Source organism: Balaenoptera ricei, chromosome 14 (assembly GCF_028023285.1).
Source record: "Balaenoptera ricei isolate mBalRic1 chromosome 14, mBalRic1.hap2, whole genome shotgun sequence".
NCBI classification, from domain to species: domain Eukaryota; kingdom Metazoa; phylum Chordata; class Mammalia; order Artiodactyla; family Balaenopteridae; genus Balaenoptera; species Balaenoptera ricei.
Genome location: NC_082652.1, coordinates 20,910,294 through 20,921,720, shown reverse-complemented (window position 1 = coordinate 20,921,720; position 11,427 = coordinate 20,910,294). Strand labels below are relative to the sequence as shown.

Genomic DNA, 11,427 nt, shown 5'->3' with positions numbered 1-11,427 from the left:
TCACATCTAGTGGGAGCCAAATAGCAACACAGGGACTTCCCTGGTGGCGTAGTGGTTAAGAATCCGCCTGCCAATGCAGGGGACATGGGTTTGAGCCCTGGTCCAGGAAGATCCCACATGCTGCGGTGCAACTAAGTACGTGTACCACAACTACTGAGCCTGAGCTCTAGAGACCATGAGCCACAACTACTGAGCCCATGTGCCACAAGTATCGAAGCCTGCGTGCCTAGAGCCCGAGCTCCAAAACAAGAGAAGCCACTGCAATGAGAAGCCCGTGCACTGCAACGAAGAGTAGCCCCCACTCGGGCTTCCCTGGTGGCACAGTGGTTAAGAATCCTCCTGCCGATGCAGGGGACACGGGTTCGAGCCCTGGTCCGGGAAGATCCCACATGCTGCGGAGCAACTAAGCCCGTGTGCCACAACTACTGAGCCTGTGCTCCAGAGCCCGTGAGCCACAACTCCTGAAGCCTGGGCACCTAGAGCCGTGCTCTGCAACAAGAGAAGCCACCGCAATGACAAGCCCACGCACCACAACAAAGAGTAGCCCCCACTCAACGCAACTAGAGAAAGCCCGCGCACAGCAACAAAGACCCAACACATCCAAAAATAAATAAATAGAATTAAAAAAAAAAAGAGTAGCCCCCACTTACGGCAACTAGAGAAAGCCCAAGCGCAGCAACGAAGACCCAACAATGAAGGCCTGACGCAGCCAAAAATAAATGAATTTATTTTTAAAAATAAAAAAAAAACAAACAGCAACACATAAATTTCAGGTAATAACTGCTATGATTTAACAAATAATAAAAATACAAAAGGATAATACAATACAGAGTAATGTCTGGAGCTTCAGATAGGTGCGCTGGGAAGGCCTTGCTAAGGAGGTGACTTTTGAGTTGAGACCTGAATGGTACTCAGGAGCCAGCCAGAGTGATGATGAGGAGAAAGAGCTGTCCAAGCAGAAAGCACGGGCAAGATCAAAGGCTGGGTGGGAGGGACCAGCTTGGCCCGTCTGAGGAACACTCACTGCATCCTTTCAGCCCCCAGGGATTCGGGAGTCAACCAGCAGGTTGGAGCTGGTTGTAAGAACTGGAGCAAAACCTTTCCTCTCCTCTTTTGCAGAGGCTGGGAGTGAGGCTTACTCCACATGGCCCCGCCGCCAATCATCTGATTGGTCAGATTTCAGGATCCTGATTGGCCTTTGGTGGTAACTAGGGTGCTCTTTCTTCAAGGTTCCAAACTCCACAGTCTTACTTCGGACTTAGGGCGGAACCCCTCGGAGGGTCCAGTTAAGGAGCACGCGGCTTCCCCTGGGGAATCCAGGCCCAGGACTCTGCAGAGAAACAACAATGCAGATTGCCATGTGAAATTTCTTGATTTTTAAACGTTAATGATGAGTTGGAAAAGCTTTTTAAAAGCTGTGCAGGCCAAACACGTGTCTATAGGCAGGACCCGGCCCCCGCACCTCAACCCCCAACCCCAGCCGCCCAGGGCAGTGCAGTGGGGCTTGGCGAATGCCTAGAGATAGAGGTGATGGAGAGAAGGAGTCAGGAAGGACACTAACTACATCCTGGATTCTGAAATACCCTGCCCTGGAGGAGGAACTCGCTGCCACAGACACAGACTGAGCACCTATTGGTGCAAGTCTCTGTGCTAGGTTGGGGGGTACAAAGCACATTGTGAGGCTGCACCCTCCTCCAGGGCAGGGGGTTGCCTACCGCAGAAGACCTGGGTTCCGGTCCTGCCTTGCCTCCTGTAATTACCATGAGTCCTTGGGTTAGTTCATCAGCTCTGGGATTCGGCACATAGCCTTATGTTGAAAGCAGGTTAATTAAATCAGGTAACGGCAGATTATGAAAGGCCTTGAATGTCTAGGTAGGGAGTTTGGGCCGGATCTGATAAGGGGGTGGGAGCCACTGCAGGTTCTTGATCAGGAGAGTGAGATTCCAAGTAAAATATTTTAGGAAAATGAATCAGGCCACCTGTGCAGAGAGGAGAGGGTCACATACCATCCAGGTGTGGTATAGTGAGACAGCACCTGGGTTTATGCAAATCAGATCTTACCACCCCTAGCTCAGAAGCCTTCGGTGGCTCCCTGCAGCCCTCACAGCAAAGTCCTTCCTTCTTACAATGGTCCAAGTGCAGGACCATCATCCTGGGTGTATGACCTGTGCAGTTGCACAGGGCCCCATGCTTAGTTTAATGATTTACTGTCACCATCTTGAAATTCTTAAAGGGGTCTCATGTTTTTGCTTTGCATCAGGCCCCACAAATTATGTAGACAATCCTGCCCACAGGGACTGGCCCCTGCTCCCCTCTCTCTTCTCATTTGCACCCCGCTTCTCCCTAACCCTTCAAACACCAGTTGCTTTAGTCTTCCATCAGTTCCTGGAGGTTGTTCCTTCCTGCCTCAGGGCATTTGCACAACCTGTTCCTTACCTGGAACACCACCCCTCATCCCAAGACCAACTCTTTGTTCAGCAAATTTCTTCTTATCCTCCAGATCTGAGCATAATTACCTCCTGAGAGATACCTTCTCTGACCTCCCAGGATTATCTCTTCAAAAACAAAAGTTTAAAAATAATTTAAAGTAGGCCCCCAGTACAAGCTCCCATAGTGCCATGTGGCTCCCACTTCACAGAAATGACCCTAATCTGTAATGAAGACTTTATATGGTGCTCTGTTCGCTGAATCTGTCTCCACCTCCAGACTGTGAGCGCCATGATGCTCACGAACCTGTCTGCCTGGCTTCAAAGGGAGGCTCAGAGATGGGTTAAATGGGGTGAAAGGAGGGGAAGCCATATCTCACCCATCTTGGACCTTTCCTTCGGGCTGGGCAGAAATTTTCATAAGGCCCAGACCACACACCCAGCAGGGTCTGCTCTGGCCCTGGCCCTGGCCTTTCCCCAGCTGGAGCCCATTAGCTGCAGACCCTCTTGCCCCGTTCCCAGGGATGGGACAATCCTAGGGGTGGGTTGGGAAGGGGATGCATTTTACAGAGCCAAGCTTTAGTCTAAAGGAAGCAATAATGAAATCATTTCAGACCTCTGTCAGCAGAACAGCCATGGGTGTTTGGGGGCTTTGTGCTTGTAAAGGCTTGTGTAACTAATATCCAATTGGGGGAAATTTTCCTTCTCTTAACCAAGTAAATAAAACCATTCATACCACAAGAGGTAGGAGGAAGGGACAGAATTTGCACAAAACATAAAAATTTGTTGACCCTGGCAAGATGAGAAAGAGCATCATGCCTGCCCAGGTGGCTCACATTTATTAAGTAGGTCCCATGTACCAGGATCTGAGCTAAGCTCTTGACACACATAAGCTCCTGAATGCTCACCCTAACCCTGTGAAGTTGGAACTATTCCCCTCCCCATTTTGTGGATGAGGAAACTGAAATGCAGAGAAACTGGGTAACTAGCCTAATGTCACACAGCAAGGAAACGACAGAGTTGGGATTTGCACCCAGATCTGTCCAACTCCAGATCTGTTCTGAGCCCTTCACTACCACAAAACAGCTACTCATTTGACTTGTTGTGTGGTTTTGGGCAAATTTGTCAACCTCTCTGAGCCCCATAATCTTTTTTTTCTTTTTTTTGAACCCGTGCCCCCTGCAGTAGAAGCACAGTCTTTTTTTAAGAAAATAAATTTATTTATTTTATTTACTTATTTTTGGCTGCGTTGGGTCTTCGTTGCTGTGCGCGGGCTTTCTCTAGTTGTGGCGAGTGGGGGCTACTCTTCTTTGCGGTGCGTGGCCTTCTCATCGCTGTGGCTTCTCTTGTTGCAGAGCACGGGCTCTAGGGTGCACAGGCTTCAGTAGTTGCAGCACGCAGGCTCAGTAGTTGTGGCTCGCAGACTCTAGAGCGCAGGCTCAGTAGTTGTGGCACATGAGCTTAGTTGCTCCGTGGCATGTGGGATCTTCCGGGACCAGGGCTCAAACCCGTGTCCCCTGCATTGGCAGGCGGATTCTTAACCACTGTGCCACCAGGGAAGCCCGAAGCACAGTGTCTTAATCCCTGGACTGCCAGGGAAGTCCCAAGCCTCAGATTCTTCACCTATAAATTGCCCCTTATTTAAGCCACTCTGTGCTAGGTACTGTCTGACTCCTCATGGTGCCTGGTGAGGGAGGGAATGTGGCAGAGCCAATGATTTGTGTTCTTCAACCTGTTTCCTCTTCCTGGGCCCTACAGTTAGCAGAGTCATGTGACTACATTCTGGCCAGTGAAAATTACATGTCATCCCTGGGCCAAGGCAATTAAGAATGGGTGAGTCTCTTTTGATTTTTAGTCTCCCTTTCCACATGCAGAGGATTCAGGAATGGATTCCAGGGAGGGCCTTGGGGAGTCACTGCCTGGAAGAGAGCTGCCTTCCAAGGCAGATGGGTTAGGAGACTCCTGACCTATATCAGACTTTGCATGAGTGAGGAATAAACTATCATTGGGTTAAGCCACTGAGATTTTTGTTTTGTTACAGCAGTTACCATTAATTGCACTGAATGAAACTGTATCAGTTATTAATTTCCATAATGATGCTGCATAACAAATCACCCCAAAACTTAGTGCCTTAAAACAGCAACCAGGGACTTCTGTAGTGGTCCAGTGGTTAGGACTCCATGCTTCCACTGCAGGGGGCACAGGTTCGATCCCTGGTCGGGGAACTAAGATCTCGCATGCTGCGCGGCGCGGCCAAAAAAAACAAAACAAAAAAACCCCACAAAAAACAGCAACCATTTAGTTAGCTCATGATTTCATGGATTGGCAATTTGGTCTGGGCTCAGCTAAAGGTTCTTCTGGTCTTAACTGGCTGATTAGCACAGCCTCAGCCAGGACAGCTCATTCCTGTTCCAGTGGTCTCTCATCCCTGAGCAGGATAGCCCAGGCCTGTTCACATGACAGCTGGGAGGGTTCCAAGAGAATGGGCAGAGGCTACAAGACTTCTTACAGTCCAGACTCAGAACAGGCAATGTCACCTCTGCTATATTCTATTGGCCAAAATAGGCCATATGGCTGAGCCCAGGTTTAAGGAATGAGGAAATAGGCTCTATCTCCTGATGGGAGGAGTTCCAAAGTCACACTGCAAAGGGGCTTGCATACAGGGAAGCAAAGCACTGAAGTTATTTTGCAAACAAACCACTACAGGAGGTATTAGTGCCCCCATTTGAAACTTCCTTCCCAGGTTCAGGAAGATGAAGTGGCTAGTGAATGGAAGAATCAGGATTTAAGCAAAACCTGAAGCTCTCTTCATGCCCCAAGCTTCCCGTATGACTCCGAAGACTGGTCCTCTTTGGCCAGAAGGAACCTCCCCACCTCTGCTAGCTGAACCAGGAATCCAGCACCCTGGCCTCCCAGGAAAGGGGCCCCCAAATGTGGATCTCACTCCGGCCTTTGGAAGAACAGGGCATCTTTTCAGATATTTGAGTCTAGGAAACACCTTGAGCGTCAAGCCTGGAAAAGCTGTGACTGCAGTGACCTGGGGCTGGTGGAAAGGCCTTCCCCTCCTGGTCTTTACACATCAGATGGCCCTAGAGACCTACTTCGCTCTGTGACGCAGGCAGAGCCCACACCCTCTCTGTGCCTCAGTATAAGGATGCAAAGTGTAGAGAGAAAAGTGCTCAGCCTCTGGAATCAGAGCACTGGGCTCAAATCCTGACTCACTTGCTGTCGGTCCTGGGCAAGGCCCTTCCACCCTCTGAGCCTCACATTCTCTTCTATAAAACAGGTGTGAGAGAAGAGGAGTCCCCATCTTGGGGGCTGTTGTGAGAACTGAATGAGAGAATGCACAACATAAATGCATGATGTAAATGACCTACTACCCCCAAGGTGGACTTAATAGCTGGCAGGTGGTGTTAGCATCATGTCAACCAAACCCCCATTTTACAGAGGAGAAAACAGAAGCTCAGGCAGGTGATGTGACTTGCCAAGGCCACACAGCTAAGGAGCAGTGATGTCACCAGTGAGGTGCTCAGGTCTATCTGATTCCAGAAGCCAAGGTCTTACCCTCTCTAGAGTCCTGGGTTTGAGTTACCTCTTGCAGCCATGTGACCTTGGGCAAGTCCCTTTTCTCTCTCGGTCTCATTTTTTTCATCATCTAAATAAAGGATGATCTGCCTATGATGCCTTGTGCATTTTCCTCAAATGGGAAAATACATGGAAAGTGCTTAGCACAGGGCCTGGGACAGACGTGTGTGCTCAGCAATGAGAGGCCGCTATAACAGTCAGGGATAAGTTGCTTAACTCTCTGTGCCTCGGTTTCTCTATCTGTCAAATAGAGCTAATGACAGACTTATCTCATTGGGTTGTTGTGAGGAATAAATGAGTTACTGTGGGCTAACCTCAGCACAATGCCTGGCACATGTATGCACTTCATAAGCACTTGCTATTATTTTAAAAGTTCAGAAACCTGTTCCAAGCCAGCATGAGATGATGGGGATCCCAGCCCCCCACTGGCTGAGGCTCCAGGCACTGCCTTTGCTACCATTCAGCTATTATTAGGCCCAGCGTCCTCATCTCAAATCCAGATGGGGAGCTAGAAGGGCGGGCAGGGCTGGGCCTGGCTGGCGGATGGCTGGGAACACTGCTGGGAGGCCGGTTTGGGTTTGGGCCCCACCCCGCCTGCCCTCCCTCGCCTGCAGTGGGTCCAGCCGCCACGTCTACACTTGGCTCTGAGGTCTGCACCAAACACTCCCTCCCACCGTGGCCGCCTCCTCTGGGAAGGTTCAGAGCATTTCGTGGCCTCAGCACTTTTCTGCCCGCCCCGGGAAGGCCAGGCCTGCGTAAAAACTATGAATTGGACACTGCTTGCCTCTGGAGCCTGCAAAGGGGTCAACCATCCTCCTGTCTAGAGGTCTTCATACCTACAGTGAGGCCTATTGGGTCCACCAAGGGGAAAGGGTACACACAACTGGGTTCAAATCCCAGCCCTACCACCAATATGCAGTGTCAACGTGGACAAGTGACTTCCCCCTGAGCCTCAGTTTCTTTATCTATAAAACGGGTATAATCTTAGCACCTACCTCACATGGCTGTGGTGATGTATAAATGAATGAATGGCACATAGTAGGGACTCAGTATGTGCTAGTTATTGTTATTTCATGCTTGAGTGTGCCAGGCCCTGAGGGGGAAACAAGGATTTGGGGAGGCTGGGGATCTGGGGTACCAAGTGGCTCCACCTCCAATTGCTATGTGACCTGAAGCCTGTTCCTTGCCCTCTCTGGAACTCAGATTACCACGAGGTGGGCATCTAGGACTCTATGATGCCACAATTCAGCTGCTGTGCTCACAAGTAGTTAAGAAATATGACAAGGCCCCATGTGGGCAGAGATCCCAAATGGCAGGGTACCATGGTTAGGAGCAAGGGTTCTGGGGAATTCCCTGGCAGTCCAGTGGTTAGGACTCCACGCTTTCACTGCTGGGGTCCGGGTTCGATCCCTGGTCGGGGAACTAAGATCCTGCAAGCCATGCCATGCAGCCAAAAAAAAAAAATCAAGAGTTCTGGGTTCTAACCCTGTGTAAGGTGCTGGTGTGGCTTGGCCTTGTTGAGCCTGTCTCCTCTTCTGTATAATGATGGTTCTACCTCACAACGTTCAAGCTGTGAGGTTCATGATAATAACAAAACTGCCACTCATGTGTTTTTATGGTTCCAACCCACTGGGCAGCAATTATACAGGGCCGCTGCCATAAGCCTAGATTACGCCAGGCATCAGGGAACTCCCAGAAGTGATAAGAAGTCCAGGCCGGCCCATCCAGAACCCTCCTTTTTCCATGAGGCTGGTCTCCTGGGGTTCATCACAGCCCATTGGGCATCTCAGATCCCCTTCTCCTTCCCAGGGCTCCCTTGCCTCCAAGTTTCCTACATTGAAGAGTCACTCCTTTCCCATCCTTCAGCACCTGGGGCCGGGCCCCCTTTTCTTCCAAGGCCGGAAGTTTATCTGAAACTGTCTCTCAGAGAATGCAGCAGCTGGATGACATCATGGAGGAGACAGCCTTGCCAAACTGGTTTGCCAAACAGATCCCAAGCCCCACTCCTGTGGCTGCTGACCTTGGGGGCCTCCAGTTCTGCCCACGAGGGAGAGGGTCACAGCCCTTGGATCCAGCCAAACCCAGCAAGAACCAGTTCTTCTCCTCCAGGGTCCCCATGCTCCAGCCTCGCCTACCTGACTTTTCCCCAGCAAAGTCCTCAGAGTCCTACCTGACTTCCTTTGCTCTCATGCTGTGCCCTCTCCAGGTTGCCTTTCCCCACCCCTTCCAAATGCCAAACAGCAAGTGAGGGCTTTTTCTCCACAACTTTTAGAGTCCAGATACCATCTCTCCCCCTACTCTCACCAGGCTGTGAGACCCCAACAGCAGGCCCAACTCTGATCCAGCTCTAACCCCTCTACCCCTCCCACTGACCAGCAGGCTCTGGACCCCTCATAGGCCCAAGGTCTTGGCCTTGGCTGGCCTCACAGCCACTTGTGAGCACATCCCAAGGTGGGGTCTCCCTGAAAGTCTTGGAATTTTATGTTGTCTAGTCTGGTGGGGAGAGGGCTTAGAAAGCTCAGGCCACAACTCCCCCATCTTGCAGATGAGGAAACTGAGGCTCCAAGGGGAACAAAACTTTGCCTGGGCTGGAGCCAGGCCTAAGACACATCACTCCTCTTGCCTCCTGACCCCAGGACTGGGCTTTCTCTGCAGGACCCCAGGGAGGGGGAGGGGAAGCCAGGGAGATTCAGGGATCTGGCACTGCCAGCTTGGTAAAAATATTTATTCTCAGACTGAGAGACTGGAGCAAAATATTACCCTTGGCCCCTGAGCTGCTCCAGCCACTCCCCACTCTGCCAGTCCAGGGTTGGACCTGGAGGAATCTGGACACTTTCTGGGAGGGCCTGAAGTGAGCCAGTCCAAGCTCCTCATTTTATAAATGGACAGACTGAGGCCCAGGCCTCCCCAGTGCCCATAAGACATGTTCACCCTACTCACCTGTCACTCAGGGTCTTTCACAGATGGAAGGTCTTCCATCCCCATTTCCTCTCCATCCACAGCCCATCTCTCCTCCTTTTCCCACTTACAAACCTCCTGGCCTTTATTCACACTGTCCCCCTGCCACTAATACTCTTTCATGTCTTTCCCCCTCTTCTCTGTGGGACGGATTTCTTTGCACCCTTCCTCAAGGATCAGTTTGCTCCTCCTCTAAGAAGTCTTCCAGGATTCCCTCCATTCTAGAGGCAGCAAGGTGGAGGAAAGGGGCTTTGGCATGGGGCAGAATTCCACTCAAGTTTGAATGCCATTACCAGCCAAGGTGCCTTCACCTCCCTGAGCTTCAGCTTCCACCTCTGTAGAATCCGGGTAATACTTATCTTGCACAGTGGTCAATTTGCAACAGGGCAAACCCCGTGTCAGGCATGCAACTGGTGCTCAGTAAACACCAGGAGCCTCCTCATGGGACGTTTACTCCTTCCTGTGCTGTGGCTGCAAGCTTCTCCAGAACCGCACCGGGCTGCCCTTTGATCTTTGTTTCACCACCATCTCGTCCCACCCCTTTCAGATAGGAAGGGAAAGCAAGTAGGTCTGGAGGAGGACCCCAGCCCTGAGGGCTTGATGGAGGGGCGGGACCCATGCTTATCTTCAGTACTACCAGGAACTAGTGAGCGCGTGTGTGACACAAAGTTCGCTCTCAGAAACTCACCTGTGCCGTTCCTCCCTCCTGGGGGGTGGGGTCAGAGCTAGCACGAAGCAGGCCATTCACTGGAGCCAAGAGCCGCCACTCAGGTGGCCTACGTATGCCCCGCCCCAGGGGGCTGTTCCAATGGGCGCGCGAGGTTTGAATAGGACCGAGTTGGCTTTGGAGGGCGCTGAACCTTGTTCTGGAGAATAAGATGACATCTAAGTTGGGAATTCCCTGGCGGTGCAATGGTTAGGACTCTGAGCTCTCACTGCCAAGTGCCCAGGTTTAATCCCTGGTCGGGGAACTAAGATCCCACAAGCCACGTGGCCAAAAATAAAAATAAATAAAAAATTAAAAAATAAAGTTTATTTTAAAAAAATGACATCTAGGTTAACCAGAGAGGGCCTACATGGGGCCTGCTCAGGAGAAGGGGACCTCGAACTAAAGCCCCAAATTGGGCTCTGTTTGCTCATCCTCCCGTGTGACCTTAACAAGCCTCTTCCCTCTCAGAGCCGTGGTTTTCCCATGTGTAAAACGGGACCACCTCTCAGGGATGTGGGGATGCAGTAAGATGACACCTTTAAAAGAGTCTCAGAGTGGATACTGGCCCTCACTCTAGATGGGGGCAAGGTGTGGTAGTGGGTGGCCACAGAGGAGCTGGACAGTGGGGCTGAGGGGCTCTGCTGGAGCAACAGGCTGAAACCACTTCCCCACAACCCCGTATCACAGTGGTTAAAAGCACAGATTCTATACTCAGAAGGTGCTGGTAGGAACCACAGTTCCACTACCTATCAGCTGTTGTCCTCAACTGTAAAATGGACAGTAATCCTGGGCTCAAATGGTCTTTATAGGGACTATATGCCTGGTACATGGCAAGTACAAAAAAATGAGTCTATATTATTATTGTTATTATTTGACAGACAGGATTCCAGACCCCACCTCCCAGGCTCCAACTCCCTTTGATGTCCACGGAGACCTGTGGGAGGCACCCTGACCTCTATCACAGGGGACAGAGTGGTTTTCCCCAGTGGGTCTGTGCTCTTGGGTCCCCTGGCTGATTCCTTATGTTGTCTTGGGCATGTTGGCTCTCTCTGGGTCTCAGTTTCCTCCATTTGTTGAATTCTGGACTTCGTGTTCCCTATTTAACTCCACAGCGCTGCAAGAGGCCGACGGTGAGGGGCTTGGAAGCGAGAAGCATGACAGATAAGGTCAACGTCTGTGCAAAGGTGTGTCGGCTGGGGAAAGGGAGTTTTGTGATTGACCCTGCTCCATCTGAGGTGGTCCCTGAGGTACTTCAACGTAGGGTCAAGGTGCTGCCGGGCACTTAGTCCCTGCTCTGAGGTGACCCGGACCAGGTGTCCCGAAAGCAGCCTGGGGGCAGCGGCCAAGCCAGGGCACTGAAGCGAGGAGGGGGCGGAGTCGAGGGAGGGGACAGGGTCTCACGAACAAAGAGGAGGGCGGAGAGGGACAGTCCTGAAGGCTCCGCGAATAGTACAATCCCGGGCCACTTACCGCGGCTTTGGGCGCCCTCCCTGACTTTGGCGCAAAGCTGCATCCTCCTGGCAACACCCACCCGACCAGCGAAGGCCTCTCGAACAGTGGCCCGAAGACTGCAAACCCGTACAACCTAGGCCCGTGATGGGCGGGGCCTCTACTAGGGGCGAGGCCGTCAAATTGAATTTCCCCAATGGGGCACGAGGGTGGGCGGGACCCTCCCCAGGATTGGTTGGCGCCGTGGCGCGGGGCGGGGCCGGCGGGGCTGCTGGCGCGGCTGGACGGGCGGCGCTTGCA

General features: G+C 51.7%; 1 long non-coding RNA gene across 1 annotated transcript; it reads right to left on the bottom strand.

Annotated features, from left to right (window-relative positions):
• Positions 1 to 734: 734 nt before the first annotated feature.
• On the bottom strand, positions 735 to 11,284 carry LOC132348022 (uncharacterized). The gene is made up of 3 exons (XR_009497334.1): positions 11,149 to 11,284; positions 9,658 to 9,835; positions 735 to 1,330 (listed from the first exon to the last, which is right to left on the bottom strand). It is a non-coding gene; the product is annotated as an uncharacterized LOC132348022 (long non-coding RNA).
• Positions 11,285 to 11,427: the final 143 nt, after the last annotated feature.